Below are 14,341 nucleotides of genomic sequence, written 5' to 3' on the forward strand. Positions count from 1 at the left end.
GCCACCTCAGGCAAGTAGCACATAGGAAGGCCTGAGGAGTCAGCCGCTCACCATCAAGAAGAGATCATATGAAATAGAACTGCAAAAGTCAGCATGCCCGGATTGGCAAGGGCCTTTGACAGAAAGTGATGGGTGAGAGATGTCATGACTGCCATGTCTTAGCGACTGTGGTCAGCAGGCACCTAGGTCAAGGAGGTCCTGCTGTGTTTGGCAGAGCTGAGTCTCCTGTTCAGCATTCTTACTACATGCACAAAACGCTCAACTATCAGCTGTGAACGAACCCCAGGAGGCTCCGAGAGGCACCGATGAGCTGACGCATCTGTTTTCTTGACTGGGGTGATGGTGGTACAGGGTTTGTTCATGTGTCCCAAATCATCAAGTTGAATACATCTTGCTTACACAGAAAATAAAAATACAGCTGTTTACAAGGTAGTACGTTGAGGCTGGGGATACGGCTCAGCCAAGGTGTTCGCCACACAAACACGAGCACGTTGTTTGATCCCCAGAACCCGGGTAAGTCAGGTATGGTGCATGGGCTTGTTATCTTAGAGCTGAGAAGGAAGACAGGAGGATCCTTGGGGCTTGGTAGAAGCCAGCCTACCAAACTGACAAGTCTTGGGTATCCATAAACAATCCCATCTCAAAAACCAAGATGGGCTAGTGAGATGGCTCAGCAGGTCTTGCTGCTACCCCTGATGACCTAAGCTTGATCCCCGGACCCCAAATCATAGAGAGAACTGACTGTTCCTCTGACCTCCACATGTGTGCCATAGCGCGCGCACACGCACACACAGAGGAGAGAGAGAGAGAGAGAGAGAGAGAGAGAGAGAGAGAGAGAGAGAGAGATTAATCATATATATAACTATTAAGAAAACAATTTTAAAAATTGGGGCAAAGGAGCCATGACTGCCAGGCCTTCAATAGAAGAAGCCATTGGTTACCCACTAAGAGGCAGCAGCAGCCATTACACAGAGGGGATCTAACTGTTGTAGAACCCCAAGCTCAGGAAGGTTCGGAAGGGAGGGGCAATGCAGCTGGTGGGGGGCCCCAGCCTCCATATCATAGGAGGTCCCCAGGGCTGTTGAAGTTGCGAACTCCTAGACTCCAGCCGCAGACGTTGGGCCTTTGTGTTTGGGCACAAGCCTAAGCACTGAGACAACACAAGCTTTCGGTGTTTGTAATTTTCAGACGGTGCTGGAACTAGTTCACCAGGGTCACCCAGTGGGCCTAGTCAAGTGGCAATCCCATGCTACCCCATCAGGACACTAAGTCTAGGCGCAGGTGAGGGTCTAAAAGGAGGGCCCGTCCTCCGTCAGAGCTCGGGAAGGTGTGCCTCTACACAGCAGGGGAAAGTTGAGGCCTGCAGCCACCCCGCTGAAAGGAACTTGTTTGAGTGACGCACATGCTAGATACCCAAGGGTAATGGTATTGCAGGTCTGGGGGAGGCGGGTTGTCTAAAAGCAGCCACCGCAGTCGGGCACCGAGAGAACTTTGGAGCAAGGCAGGGTGTTGCGAAATGGGGCTGGAGATCAAGACCCAGGTGCGGGTCTGCGCAGACTTAGGCATGTTATTTCAGCCTCTTCTTCTGTTCCTATGAGACGAGGAGGCTGGGAAAACCCCTCGCAGAGAAGGAACCAGGGGCTTGGCAAAGAGCCACGTTTCCCCCCCTGTGCTCTGGTCCTAAGTGGCAGAGGCTAGGCTGGAGCCAGCTCTCGGACGGTAACACGGTTTCTTCCCTAGCCTGCTTTCTGCAGTGTGGTCTGCGTGGAGGCAGCCATCCCTGGTGGGGGAAAACCAAGGACCGTGGACCCCAAAAGGTTCTGTACCCTGGGGAAAATAGTTTGAAGTCCAAACAGGAAGGGGGACCAGCCCGGAGCACTTGGAACGGTTCCATGGCAGCAGCAGAGCGAGGGACGCTGTGACACCGCGGTGGCCTCCGCGCAGAGAGGCTCATTTCCTCAAGAATGTTTTTGTCATTTGGTCATCACGCTTCTCACCATGGTCGAGGTCGCCCTGGAGGCCGCTAGAGGCCAAGTCCCGGTGAGGAAGGAAAGAGACAGAGGTGGGGCAGAGCCCAGGAGGAGGCCAGGGTGAGGCCTGGGAGAGTCCAGTCCTCAGAGTCCCATCACCCGTCTCCTGAGTGACCCGAAGAAACCTGTAGCCATGATGGGCAGCAGACCCTGGGGAATGCCCACTGCCCCCACTTAGGGTCAGTTTGAAGTGGGTAACACTTGATGACACTTCACCGGGATAGAGACAGCTCGTTCTAGAACATTCTGCTTCAGTCTCTTCTTCCCCAGAAATGCATGGAAGTAGTTTTCTGTCCTACATGGATACAGAAGAAACTGGAGAGCTAGTCTCCGAACCTGGTATTTGCTGGGCAATTGTCCAACCTCCAAGGCTCAGCCCACATCCCAGTGTGAGGGTGGGTGACAGTGCTTTCCAGGGAATGAGGTAAGATGGGAAGAACCGCTCATACTTCAGTGCACTGACAGCTGCTGATTCTCTTCTAGTTTGACTAACCAGTGACCAGTAACTCTTCAACATAATTAATGGTTTATACAGATACCTCCACGTAAAATACAAGGCCTGAGAGGACTCGCTGTCCTGTCTCCATGTCCTTGTTCTCTTGACTCCTGCAGTGACTCATTTCTGCCTCTCTCATGCCCATGCCAGCTGATCCTATACAGCTGTGGGCACATCTGGCTTATTTCTCCTACTAGGTCAGGAGATAGCCAAGGGTGAGGACCAGGCCTCACTCTGGGGGTCCCCAGTGCATAGTACAGCATGCAGCACACTCTAGGTGCTTAGGAAGAGCTTGCTGAGTGAATGAATGGGTGAGAGGATTAAACAGTCAGTGGGCACAAGGGCCATTAGGTTTTTAGTCTGGGCTTGACCTGATGCCCAGGCTGTAGGCTGCCTATGAGGATCCCAAATGGCTCTGATAATATTTGAGGTCTGTGAGATTGACAGGCCCATCCATCAATCAGATCCCTTTCTACTGGCCACATCTGGGGCTGGGACTGGAGTGGTTACTGTAAGCTACCCCAGTGCTGGGTGACCCAAAGCTTGAGGGGTCACTCTGACGGTGAGAGTCAACACCAAAGGTTAACTAACTCAAGATCATTTAGGGAAGAGACACTGACAGAGCACTCAATGCTCTGAGTCCACCCTGCATCCTCCGAGGATGTGCCTACGAGATGGTACCAGTGGGAAGCTTTGGCTATGTGTCTGTCTGGCAGAAGACCAGGAGCCCCAGAGCTGAAAATTCCAGCAGACAAATGTAGTCAAGTTCAAGGCTGTGGCTGGGCTTGAAATGAGGAAACAAGGACATCTTCTCTCCTCTCTTTCTCACCCCACTGGTGCTTCCTGTTGTCTAACCACCAGAAGCAAGAAAGGCAAAAGAGCTAGAGAGACAACCCACAGAAGCCAGACATCTAGCAGAAAGGATATAGGGGTAAATGGATATTTAATAACCCTCAACGGTTTGTTTCCTGTTGTTATAAGAAAATATCTGAAGCTGGGCACTAACAAAGGAAAAAAAAATGTCTATTTAACGCAACTATTTTGGAGCAGGGAAGTTCAAGATTAATTGTCCCCATTGGTTCAGTCCTAGGGGAGGGACCCTCAGTGCTCAGCTGTATCTTTTCATAGCAGATAGATTGCCATCATAGTGCGACATGAGAAAGGGAGTGGTCACATGGAAGCCAGAGGCTTCCACAAGGGCTAGCCTTACTTGTAACTAACAGTGTGCTCTTGTGGAAATTCACCAGGATCCCATGAGATCTACATTGATCCCTTCCAATGGCAATGCTTCTGGTGACCTAATTAGACAAAGCCCTACCTGTTAAATGTTCTACCACCTATTAAAGTCATCCCATTGGGGACCAAGTTTCCAATATACAGTGAGAAGCCTGTGTGTCCCCTCAGGTCTCTTTCCCTCTTGGTACAAAGTCATCAGGATTCAGTCATGAAGATTCTATCTGGAAACCTTACCTCTTCCTAGTCACCTCCCAAAGTCCCGCCTCTATACACCATAGTCAGATGACATTTTCACCCTCTTAGCCCCTCACAAGGGGGATTATACTTTAGCACATGAAGCCTTGGGGGGCATCCTTAAACCAAATCCTAACCATAGCACTTCGTGATCTGGTCTCCGTCCCACGGTGGCATCTTGTTGCTTCTAGCCACCCACTGAACTCAATGCTTCCATACTCTGTTTTTGTGGGTGCTCTGAAGGGCCCACCATTGCAACCCCATGGTTGTAGACCATTACCTGGTGCATTCGTGTACCCCACTGCTGTCAGCCTTTTCTGTTGGTTTGGGTTTTGAGACCTAGACTCACTGTGTAGCCCAGGTTGGCTTCAAACTCTTAATCCTCTTGCCTTTCGGGTGCTAGGATTGTAGGCGTGAGCCATCATGCCTGACCACAAATACCTCTCGGATGTCCGCCAACCTCTGGGCGCCATCAGAAAGAAGGCCAGAAGAGAAGGTCAGGGAACTTCTCAAGGGAGGTGAGGTTCCTTGTTGCCCCACTCTGCAGGTACCCATGACTTGAGAAATGAAAACCTTTGATCTTAGCAACACCAGGAATTTCAGTCCTCCCTGCCCCTTACTTTCCTTTCTGTGGGCACAGTGCTGTTGAGGTCAAGGAAGCAGAGGGTAGGAGTGATGGATGGATGCCTGGGGAACAGGAAAGGACCTGGGACCTCCCTGTACTATGCAGACAACTTTTCTGTGGGTTTGGAACTATAGTGAAACGAGCAGTAGTTAACCTGAAAATATGGACCGTAGGCACTTGGGGTCAGTTGCAGCCCCGGCAGGATTCAACAGATAATGAAGATCTCTGGTTAGGTCACAGCCCTGATGGGTAAGAGCTGTGTGGATGGGCTGCCCCTCATGCTGGCTGCTTCATCTCCATCAAGGGGACTGCCAGCCTCGCTCCCAGGTAGCACCAGCTGGAGTCAGTTCTAACCTGCTGTTGGCATTGGTCTGACTCCAGCCTACCTAATTGTAGCCAGGGCGCAGACAGAGCTGGAGCCATAGGTGATGGTTCAGACAACCTGTTTTGTCTTTCTCCCTCATTTATCCACCAGCTCTCTTTCGACCACTTGCCCTGAGCAAGACACAGAAAGTGCTGTTGGTGTGTGAGTAAGTTGCTTCACCTCCTTGGCCTGTGTTTTCTCATCTGTACAATGAGTTATTGAGACATAGAGATGCTGTGAGTCTATGACAGGATCCTGAGAGCTCTAGGGCCCCTATCTTGACTTTGTGGAGCAGATAGCCTGCCCCCTTCCATCCTAAAAGGGTCTACTTGAGGAGAAGCAGGAGAAACAGACTTAAACCTGGCATTCAACATCTCAGCACTACCCAAGCATTCACATCCCTGGGCATGGACATTCCCTCTATAAAATGGACACACAGACACGTGCCCTGTAGGCTCTGGGGAATGGTGGGGCTGTTCCTGCACAGTCATAGGGCTTACCCCCTCCTTCTCCCCCGCTCCCCTCTGTCCTATCTCAGGGTTGGTGGCTGCAGCTCAAGGATCTTGCTTCACGGTGCCCCCTGGATGAAAGGCCCGGGCCACAGGAAAGCCTGTTGTTTCCACAGCTCTGGACTTCCTCCCTTTGTCTCAGCATTATAAACAAGCCCATTCCCAAAGCCACAGCTGATGATCCAGCTGCAGGCGGTCGGCAATCCAGCCATGGAAAAGGCTCTTAGGTAGGATGAGTTTAGCCTTGAGCTGGCCTGATGCGGACAAGAGTCAGACTGTCCACATAGTCCCTTGACACACTACATAAAGCCAGACCAGCCTTGGACCACACTGATCTGACCTCAGGACAAGTGTCCTGCAGGGGATGCTATTGGTAAGATGAAAGACATTGTCACCCATTTTCCAGCAACTTGTTTAAGGGGGGTCCTTAGAGGAAAATGATGTGAAGCTCAGAAAACAGTGTGGGCAGAGTCCAGGCCTGGGCAGGTAAGGGGGAGCCCAGCTTTCCTGGATGTCTCTGAGGCTTTTCTCTTCCAGCAGAACCTTATACCCGCCAGCGCTCCAGGCTCAGCCTCGCAGCCCCGCAGTGGCAGGGCACTCCTATCCCAGTCTTTCGTAGGAAGGAATCAGATTGCCTTCAGCATTTACCTATTGACTACACAGCAAGCCAACTAATCAATAGGTTTCATGATGCCTACTGTGTGCTGGTTCATAAGCCCTACAGGCTCCTTGAAGCTCTTTTTGACAAGCTATTTTTCAGATGGGAGAAAAGATACCACAATAAAAGCTGGGCATGGGGCTTGGATGGGATGATGGCTCAGTTGGAAAAGTGCTTGCCACACAAGCGTGAGGACCAGAGTTCAGACCTCCAGCACCTATGGAAAAAGCCAGCTTGGAATCCCAGTTCTGGGGAGGCAGAGACAGGAGGATCCCTGGGGCCCCACAGCTACCTAGTCTTGCTAAAGTGTTGAGCTCCAAGTTCAGTGACTCTGTCACGGAAAATAAGGTAGAGAACAAGCAGGACACTCAGTACCAACCTCTGATCTACACACATACATGCACACACATAGCATACACATAAGCTGGGTGTGTGTTAGCACATGACTATAATCCCAGTACTTAGAAGGCTGAGGCAGAAGGATCAGAAGGTCAGGGATAACCTGGGTTACATGAGTTTCTCTCTCTCTCTCTCTTCCTCTTTCTCCCTCTTCCCCCTCTTTATATATGTACATAGTATTATATAAATTAAATTATATACAGACATATATAATATTTTTAAGATGCCTCCATTTACAGCCACATGACCTGCTGAGGATGAACTCTACATCCTTGTCACAGATCAGTTGATCTTTCCTGCCAAGAAAGAGTTAACCTAGCTATTACTTGTGGCAACTTATCTCCTACATAGGAGTTAATTTCCCTAAATTGGTGGAGGAGGAGAAAGGAAGGGAGGAAGTAGGAAGAGAGAGAGAGGAAAACTGCCCTAGGCTCCAGATCAAAGATGCTCTGAGATCCAGAAGGAAGCAGGGACCCGGGGTGGGGGTGGGGGGATTCTGAAGACTGCATCCTTCTGATAAGGAGCTGGACCTTGCGATGGCCTCTTCCTCCTGCAGGCAGACCCCAGCTGGGTCCTCTTTGCCACCAGAGCAGGCAGTGGGCCTAGGAGGTCCCAGAGGCAGCCCCAGGTGGAGGAAGCCTGCCTCAAGCCAGGGCATGAAAAAGCAATAGGAAATACCCATGTTGTTTACACGTTGCCAGGCTGGATGTGTTGTTAGCTGCAGGTCTGGTTCACGTCATTGATGTGTGTGGATGCGAGGTATTAGCTGAGCTCGCCCACCCATGCTAGCAAGGGCACAGTTAATTCCATGCTGTGTGTTCACAGGCACTTGTGAGTCTCGTTCAGGCCCTGAGCCAATTGTACTGATGGAACATTAGGAAGCAGTTTCCCTAGGCAGCTGGGGACAGGAACAAGAGATTCAGTTTTTTGGTTTTTTGGTTGTTTTTTTTTTTTTTTTTTTTTTGGTTTTTCGAGACAGGGTTTCTCTGTGTAGCTTTGCGCCTTTCCTGGGACTCACTTGGTAGTCCAGGCTGGCCTCGAACTCACAGAGATCCGCCTGGCTCTGCCTCCCAAGTGCTGGGATTAAAGGCGTGCGCCACCACCGCCTGGCTGAGATTCAGTTTTAATGCAAGAAAAATATTAAAGAATTGCAATAATTCATTATCTTGGCTGGTGTGTGTGTGTGTGTGTGTGTGTGTGTGTGTGTGTATGTACATCTACGGCTATCTCCATGTGCGTGCAGTGGCCAGAGGCTGTCTTTCTGGATTGCTCTCCTGGATTCCTTATTTCCTGAGCTAGGCCTCCTGCTGAACATAGAGTTATACCGTTCAGATAGACTAGCTGTCCAGGGGGCCCCAGGGATCCTCCTGTCCCCGTCTCCCCAGAGCTGAGATTACAGCTGGACCATTGCCACACTCAACTTTCTTTTTTCTTTTCTTTTTTTCTTGTTAGTTTTTAACGGTTGCTAGGAATCCAAACTCAGGTTTGGATGCTTACATAGCAAACACTTGGATATCTGAGCCATCTTCCCAGCTCCCTACTTCCTTGGTTTTTCTTTCTCATGAAATTAGATTAAAATTTCTACTCAGAGTGAGGAGTCATGGCGGGGGTGGGGTGGGGTGGAGAGATGGCTCAGAGGTTAAAAGCACTGGCTGCTCTTCTAGGGGACCTCGGTTCAGTTCCTACCACCCATAAGTTGGTTCACAAATACCTATAATGCTAGATCCAGAAGGTCTGATGGCCTTTCTTGACTTTCTTAGACACTGTATGCATGTGATGCATGTGATATACAGACATACATGCAGGAACACACCCATATACATAAAATAATTTTTGAAGTGATGAGCAAAGTCGCTGGGCCCTGAACTGAGTGCCAGTAGGGAGCTTCCCAACAGAAGGATATCCTTAAGCCCATTAGTGGGGCTCATCAGATGAGCATTAGCTCTAAGGCAGCTGGAGATCCCTCACCACTCCCAGAGAGCAGCTGAGTTGCTCCTGCTGGGGCTCCTGCACACCCTAGACATTGTATACACAACACTATCATCATGGGATAGTTCTTGTGTCAAACAAAGGGAATAAGAAGGGGCAAGAGAGAGAGAGAGAGAGAGAGAGAGAGAGAGAGAGAGAGAGAGAGAGAGAGACAGAGAGAGAGAGAGACAGAGAGAGAGAGAGAGAGAGAGAGACGGAGAGAGACAGAGAGACAGATAGAGACAGAGAGACAGAGAGACAGAGACAGACAGACAGACAGACAGAGACAGACAGCGAGGGAGAAAGAAAGAGGACATCCAGATGTTGTATTACAGGGATTCTGGGAATGCACATTTCTCCCGATCACATTTACCTGCCCCAACTCTTTTCTCTTTTCCTCTTGCTGATGTTTCACAATTATTATTATTATTAATGAACCCTGTTATTGGAGCATCTTACCGTGAGCCTGTTTCCTGACCTCAGGGAAATCTTGACTAAACTATAGTTAGGCTACGAGGCCTTCACACCGCAAATGTGAAAGAGGAATGGGTTGAACGTGCCGAATGGATGAAAGGCGTTTCTGGTACAAGGGAGGGCGTGGCATGAGTAAAGCCCTTGGGGCACTCTCCCTCTAGGGCCTGGTACACAGATGCTGCCTGGTTTGTGTGTTCAGTGAGTCTTCTGCCTTGTATTTTATGTGGAGGTATCTGGATAAAGGCTCAGCGCTTAAGGGCACTGGTTGCTCTTCCAGAGGACCCAGGTTCGGTTCTCAGCACCTACATGGTGACTCATAACCATCTGTAACTCCAGTTCCTGGGGAATCTGATGCCCCCCAGTTTGGCTTCTGGGGGTACCAGGCAAGCCAATGGTGCTGGTGGGCATTTATGTATGTAGGCAAAGTACTCATACACATAAAGTGAAATTTAAAAAAAAAAGAGAGATTCACACTCAAAGATATAAGGAGAGGCACTACAATGTTTACTGTGCCTTTTACTATGGCAATTACTTACAGGTTATTTACTGTCTTATTTATTTTATTTTGCCATAGGGTAACACAGACTAATGTCTGGGCTAACTGCTTCTTGAATGCTTATCCCAGGGAATTAAAACTCTGACTCCCCTGACAGCATGTGCGCAGATGTTCACAGCAGCTTTAAAAACAAATGGGGAGGAGAGCCAGGAGCTGGCTCAACAGGTACACATGCTTGCCGTGAAAATCTGGAGGCTGGAGTTAGCTTTACAAAATGCTTGGAAAGGTGGACGGAGAGAACCAATTCTACAAAACTGTCCCTGACCTCCACATGTACACATACATGTACCCTCATACTCACATCATACATACAAACACACACACACACACACACACACACACACACACAATAAATACATTTTGTTGTTGAGACAAGATCTCATTCTGCAGCCCAGACGGACCTGGAATTTTCTATGCAGCTAAGACTCACAGTGATCCTCCTGGATGCTAAGATTATAGGCTAGTACCACCACGTCGTCTGGAAACAGCCAGATGTCTCTCAGAATGACACTGGCAGCAATGACAGGATGTCCGTGCCTTGGAATATAAGTCAGCCAGGAAAAAGAACACAGCACACTCTGACTCCATTTACACAGAATCTGGAAATGACAAAATCACACACAAGAAGGAGACCCCTGTGCTTACCGGGAGCTAAGGCAGCCTCAAAGGGAGGGAAGTGGGTATGGCATGGCTGCTGAAGGGCACCTACAGGCTTCCTGGGATGATCTTGTGACATCAGTGTCTCTGTCCTCATTGGATCAAGGTCAGTGTCTTGGTGGTTTTGTCACGAGCAGTGTGCGGAGGTGGGTGTGGGTGTATGGCGGGAACCTGGCTGAAAACATGAGCAATTCATCTGCGTTAATTGTCACACCTGCATAAAAATCAGGAATTATGTACAATAAAAGACATAATTCTTTAAAAGCAGAGTTTTAACAAAAACTCCAAAGATGACAGAGATCAAAATCATCCAATTTGTCCTGGTTTGCAAATTCACCATGGAACTCGTGCATATGACACTCCATTAAGTATTTTCAGTTCATGAAACACTTCAACATTCCTTTCCAGGTGGCGTGAGCTGAGGGGTTTTAGGCGAAGTCATCTGGACGGGTTTCTAGGAAACCCCTTAAAGGTTGCTTCTCTCCCTTCCCCTTGCTCCTTCCAGGTACCTGGAAAGTGCATACAATGGCTGGCGCTCCTGAAACAATTTTGTAACCACAAGGGAATCCAGTCCTAAAGATAAAAGACAGAAGGAATTCCAATGTCAATGGCCTCAGAGATAACACAGCAGCCTCAGACTGCCCCGATCCACTGAGAGTTGATTTTACATGACATGCCTTAGAGCCAGTCCTAACTGGGGCATCAATTCTCTCTGCCCAAGTTCCCCTGCTAGGTCCCAAAGCATCCCCAGCTCCCACAGAGGGACTGGTAATTGGTTGATTGGATTTTAATTGTGCTTAAAAGTTAAGGGGTGGGTTTGAAGGACTGAGAGAGCAAAGAAAGCCTGCGTTTATTCACACTAGACACCCACAGCTCAGCAGATCAAAACTGGCTGGGAAGTCGGAAGTGAAGGAAAATCAGAAGGAATAGCATCCGCACCAGATAAGATTAGGAGAAGAAACGGTTCCAGAAGCTTCTTAGGAAATGTTTCTGGGGGAAGATAAGCAACTGAGATGTTAGGTGCTTTCCTACAGAACTGTCTCAGGGAACTTTTAGTGGTGTTTTGGTAAATAATAGTTTATTATTTGCATACGGGTATTCAGGCAGGCACACATGAAGGGGGTACTTGTGCACGTGTCTGTGTGTGCATGTCGAGGCCAGAGAGCAACCTCATGTGTTGTCCCTCAGAAATACTGTCACTTTAATTTTGAGAGGACATCTCTCACTGGGACCTGGGGCTCTGAGGAGCCTAGTGGCTGGCCAATGAGCCTCAGGGATCCTCCTGCCTTTGCCTCCCCAGCACTGAGATTACAAGTGCATGCCACCATACCTGGCATTTTCATATGGGTTTGGGGATCAAATTCAGGTCTTTGTTTTCAAGGCAAGCACTGTATGGACTAAGCCATCTCCCCAGCTTAACTCATTGAGTTTACAAATTCAGTTTAAAATATAAAATGATGCCTCTTTGGTAGTGAGATGTGCCTTCAAGTTGGCCACTCTGCATTTGGGTTGCATAGAATTCTCTGTGGGTTCAGGAAACCCGAAGTAGCTACTTCCAACAAAAGGAAAGAGCAAGCAGAGGATTTCAGGAGGCAGAGCAGACCATGGCAAAGCTACCAGTTTCCAAAGGGAAAAACAACTCTCTGAAGGCCAGGGGAGGGTTTTGCTTCTTCTTAGACCCACAAAGGCTTTGAATTAGACAAGCCAGGACAAATTTTGGGTTCCACTTCTTTGAAAGGCATGGTGCACAGTGGTGCTGGTCTGTAGGCTTCTCTCCTGCTCACCATCTTCAGTGCGCCTGCTCTCCTGGGTGGCCAGGATTCCACCAGTGACTTGAAGATTTGGGACCAGTGTCACAGAAAGGAAGGAGAGCATTCATGGTTAAGAGGAGGATGAAAACGAGGCAGGAGGACACAGGTGAGAGGAAGAGGGGGAAGAGAAGGAGGAGGAGGAAGAGGAGAGGAGGAGGGGAGAGGGGGAGATGAAGGAGAAAGAAGAGAGGAGGAAGAGAGGAAGAGGGAGGAGGAAAAGGGAGGAAGAGAATAAGAGGGAAGGAGGGAGGAGGAAGAGGGAGGAAGAAGAGAGGAAGAGGGAAGGAAGGAGGAAGAAGAAAGGAGGGGGAAGGAAGAGGGAAAGAGGGGGGAGGAAGAGGGAAGGAGGGGGAGGAAGAGGGAAGGAGGAAGAGGGAAGGAGGTGGGAGGAAGAGGGAAGGAAGGAGGAGAAAGATGACACTGTCTTTTTTTCTTTCTCTTTCACCAGGTACCAGAGATCCTGGGAAGAGTTGGAATGAGGCCATGCCTGCCTGCATGATGAAAACAGTCTCCAAGAGAAGGGCCTGGTGCAGCCAACAACCCGATGTGGGAGCTAAGAAAATGTGCCTTCCTTGCCTGGGGCTTTGCAGGCTCGCCTCGCTCAGGCAGGTGGTGGTGTGTAGTAAGCCATCCAAGCTACGTCCAAGAAAAGGCGTTGATAGATTCGTGGAAATTCAGAAGATGGAAGCCACCAGAATGTATGAGAAACTGATTCATAAGGCCAGAGCAATAAAAGTGGGTGCAGCCTGTATCATGCTGGCAGAGTGGCCTGGGGTAGGTGGGGCAAGATCGGGAGTAGAAGGGAACAGAACCTTCCAACATCTGTCAACAGGGGGCATGGAGCCAGGGCGTGGCTTGGGATGCGAGAAGGTCTTTTTAGGTGCCGAGAGCATGCATCCCAATTCTGCTTTGGGGAAGTGTGCTCTGCTTCCTGTGCCTTTTATCTTGATGGGCCTGAGTTCCATTCAGGGAGCATGCAACCATCATTCTAGGTTTTTTTTTTCCCTCTCTGTGTAGCCCTGGCTGTTCTGGAACTCACTCTGTAGACCAGGCTGGCCTGGAACTCATAGAGATCCACCTGCCTCTGCCTAGGCCTATGCAATCGCTGCCTGGCTCATCACTCTAGTTTTACTCAGGAGTCTGGAGAAGGCAAGTCTACAGAGAGCTCAGCAACCCGGGACCTCACTTGGTGTGAGCTGTTTAACACATACCCCTTTGTTAGCAACACTTAGCAGTGTAGGACTCTACCTATGTCAAACTGCACACACCCCTCTCCACACAGCAGTCGAGACACTCTGGCTTCTAGCTCCCTAGCAACCGTTAGTGACTCCTCTTTCGTGGCCAGACACATCCCGAAATGCATCTTGAAAGTAGGGATAGTGAGACAGTGCCCCAGAGACTGGTTTTGGGTACATGTGCAGCAGGGCAAATTGTGTCCTCTGAGTGAACTTTTAGGAGGAATTCCCTATTTGCTATCTTATACCTATGCATGACTGGGCGTGCATATGATTAAAATCAGATGCATTATGGGAAAGGATATGCACAGTCAATAAAAGCTTGCACAACCTAAGCCCGTCAATTAAAACAGAAAAACATCCACACTGCCCCTAGCAACTTAACTCCATTTCCTAGACCTAAGAAAGGAAGCCCTGGGCAGTGACCATGGCTTCTAGAGCTGCATGCTGGCTCTGGGCCCGCTGCTCTCTTACAGTGTATCTAACCTGTGTTTCCACTTTGGCACTGAATACAACTCCTTGTTACTTGGGTATGTGTGTGTGCTCCTTCCATTCCGTGAAGCAGATGCCAAGCACTGGAGACAGAGACCCCCGACAGCAGTCCTTCATTCTAATCTCCCCAGGATGATGAGGTCCAGTAAGGAGCTGGATCAGGCAGGCCTAAGGAAACCGTCTTCAAGGCCTGCCATGTCATTGGAGGGCCACCACCTTCCTACAGCTACAGTCCCCGGAGTACACAGCCGGCAGCTCATTTTCTGAGCTGCTCTCCATGCTGAAACAGCCCTGCCCTTGGAAGGTACAGACCTGGCCATGGACCCTGATTTCTCACATGGAACTACAGAAAACAGTGATAGCTGAGAACGGCCATCCAGAAGACACTACAGCACCCATGGGTGGATCTCTGCATGTCTTACCAGGCCCCTTGGGAGGATGAATCCAGAAGAGAGTTGACACAGGCCCTGGAAACCCAGAGAATTCCATGTCCCTATGAAAAATATTTATTCAAGGGCAAGGAAGGCACATCCCATTGGCCTTGGACTCCATGCTCCTAAGAAGTGCCATGGTAGGAAAGACTGGTGCCTCTTGTCA

General features: G+C 49.5%; 1 long non-coding RNA gene across 1 annotated transcript; it reads left to right on the top strand.

The window, feature by feature from the left end:
- Positions 1 to 1,024: 1,024 nt before the first annotated feature.
- Positions 1,025 to 12,997, top strand: LOC131919936 (uncharacterized). Its single transcript, XR_009381466.1, has 4 exons — positions 1,025 to 1,281; positions 4,400 to 4,514; positions 12,000 to 12,123; positions 12,466 to 12,997. It is a non-coding gene; the product is annotated as an uncharacterized LOC131919936 (long non-coding RNA).
- Positions 12,998 to 14,341: the final 1,344 nt, after the last annotated feature.

Source organism: Peromyscus eremicus, chromosome 9, assembly GCF_949786415.1.
Source record: "Peromyscus eremicus chromosome 9, PerEre_H2_v1, whole genome shotgun sequence".
Taxonomy (NCBI): Eukaryota; Metazoa; Chordata; class Mammalia; order Rodentia; family Cricetidae; genus Peromyscus; species Peromyscus eremicus.